Source organism: Lipotes vexillifer, unplaced genomic scaffold (assembly GCF_000442215.2).
Source record: "Lipotes vexillifer unplaced genomic scaffold, Lipotes_vexillifer_v1.1 scaffold1728, whole genome shotgun sequence".
In the NCBI taxonomy this organism is placed as follows: Eukaryota; Metazoa; Chordata; class Mammalia; order Artiodactyla; family Lipotidae; genus Lipotes; species Lipotes vexillifer.
In genome coordinates this window covers 535,649-538,229 of record NW_006784330.1, presented here as the reverse complement: position 1 = coordinate 538,229, position 2,581 = coordinate 535,649, and the positions used below count along the sequence as shown (strand labels likewise).

Below are 2,581 nucleotides of genomic sequence, written 5' to 3'. Positions count from 1 at the left end.
AAGAAACTTCTTTAAGTTGTTCTTGTTTGTTTGTTTTTTCTGTTCCGAAGAATCTCTGCTAGATACTTTGGTGGAACACAATTTCTTCAGATCTTCATGGTCCTTTCCTTTACCGTGCTTTTCTATTCCTGGTGAATCTGATATATCTTCCTCAATTGCTTCATCGGGTTCTACTGTCTGATTACTGATAGTGCTACTAAGAACTTCAAACCACTCATTGATAACAGCGCCATTATCAAACTGAATCAGCACTTCTGTTCCTTGACGGGTTTTCCGCTCAAATACATTCTTTTCGCTGGATTTACCCTTTGAATCTCAGTCATCGACCACTTAAGGTCCACCGTGAACTCAGGTTTGGACTGCTTTACTCCCAAACCAGCTTGTGCTACTTCCTTGAGTTTTGGTAAAAACAGTAAAGATGAACCTGCAACACGGCCCAAGAAGACAACTAGTTCTTTCGAACCTTTTTCCCATTTGCAGTAACTTTTGTTACATTTAATAATCCATATTTCTCTTGACCCTTTGGACTGCTGGCTGTATCTTGGTTCTTTGGTGAAGAGGGAGAAGACTCATTTTCAGAGTAGCAGGGTTTTGAGGCAGTTGGAGATTCCTTGTCATTGGTGTCCAACACAATGGTGCTATGTCTCCACTTTGTTAACACTATTGGTTCTTGCAGCCGCCTGTCCAGACCCCTACTTTTAATAATTTCTCTTTGCTGCTGAGATGAGGCATTATACTTTGGCAACTCCCATTCTGACCGAGATCCGTCTGCACTGTAGTAATATTGTCTACCTTGATCATCAACATGCTTGAGCCACTCTTGATCTCCTGGACTTTGGGAATCTCCTTTGCTTATGTTTGTATCTCAAGTCCAACGAGGGGGTTTCTGAGTTCTTTCCTGTGTTCCTCTGTTATAGTGATAACAGTGCCCTGAACTATCTTTATGAGGTTCCCATTCTCCATTAATCTGAATTGCTAGGCTTCCGGGCATCGGGGGGGCGGGGGGAGAGAGACGACTGGGATATTTTCAGTTCTTGCAGGTTAGCGTAGACAGGAGAATCTGGCCGCCCTTGATTTGGAGGTATTGTCCTTATCTGCTCAGTGGAGCTGCTGCTAAGCTTATCACCGGACTCTGAATCTTGATATGTCCGTTCCGAGCCTTCTGCTGAATCACAAGACCGTTCCTGGGAGAAGCCAGCTTTCTCTACATCCAAGAACTCTGGACCGGGAAAGTGCCCAAATAACCGTGTCCTATTCTGGCCAGAAACTTTGGGAGAATGTGAGTCACTGTTGAACTTTCCATTATTATGGGTCAGGTTCAGGCTGAGGTTGACAGTCTGACCTGGAATATAATTGGGTCCAAAATTCTGATTGGCATCACGAATAAGACCTGTTCCTTGAACAGACGGCAATGGCTTTCCAAAACTTCAAAGCTCGGGCAATTTGTTCACATTTTCTATTGACCTCTGAAGGTGGAGACTCTGCATCATTTTCACAGAACGACGCGGCAGCCCCACTGCCTGTTGCATAGGCGGCATCAGGCCTCTGTGGCCGACCTCCCTCACGTACTGGGCAGGCACATGAAACGCTTTGGAGTTCTCGTTCAGCTTTTGACCTGCAACCGGTCATCGCTGGTCTTCTTCACCAGGATGTATCGCTCACCTTGTTTTATCATGACCTTTCTGTCCTTCGCTTCGTTTTTTATTTATTTTTTTTTTGCAGTACGCGGGCCTCTCACTGCTGTGGCCTCTCCCGTTGCGGAGCACAGGCTCCGGACGCGCAGGCTCAGCGGCCACGGCTCACGGGCCCAGCCGCTCCGCGGCACGTGGGATCCTCCTGGACCGGGGCACGAACCCGTGTTCCCTGCATCGGCAGGCGGACTCTCAACCACTGCGCCACCAGGGAAGCCCCGCTTCGTATTCTTAATCATACTCTACTTCAATATACACGTGCCCTGGAACAAGCTTCCCACCTCTGTCAGCCGTTTTCTTTCCGTAATATTCACCGCTCAAAAAGGATACTTTGCCACATTATGACTCTGTAGCTTGTTAGAGCAATATGGCTTAGAAGGAGAACTAAACATCCAGTCTTACATTTAAACCGAGGGCCCGGTGGCCTCGAGGGGGCCGGCTCCCTCCTGGCCGCTCGGTGGCAGCGGCAGGGGAGCCCAGGCGACCCCGAAGGGCGCTCACTCGCCTGCAGCTGGGCCGGTGCGTCCCGGTCAGCATCCATTTAAAAGGCAAAGCCAGTTAAAGCGAGTAAGCTGTGCTGATGAATTGGACATGGAGTGTGAGAGAGGGTCAAGGATGACTCCCAGTGTCTCAGCCTGAGCAACTAGGTTAATCGGGGTGACGTTTTTTGAGATGGGGAAGAATGAGAGAGGCACAGGTTCAGGGATGGGGTAAATCCTCAACTGAGTTTGGGACCTTTTAAATTTGAGGAGCCTATTAGGTATAAAGGGGTGCAAAGTGCTTGGATGGAAAGGGGGAGTTTCGGAGAAGCAAGCAGAGTTCCAGCAACACCCAGGCAGAGCACATCACACTTCCCAAAATGGAAAGAGAGCAGATTACATGTTTTTTTC

General features: G+C 48.3%; 1 pseudogene; it reads right to left on the bottom strand.

Annotated features, from left to right (window-relative positions):
• LOC103085986 (rho GTPase-activating protein 12 pseudogene) overlaps positions 1-2,228 on the bottom strand; it is a 2,842-nt pseudogene extending 614 nt beyond the window's left edge.
• Between the last annotated feature and the right edge of the window lie 353 nt (positions 2,229-2,581).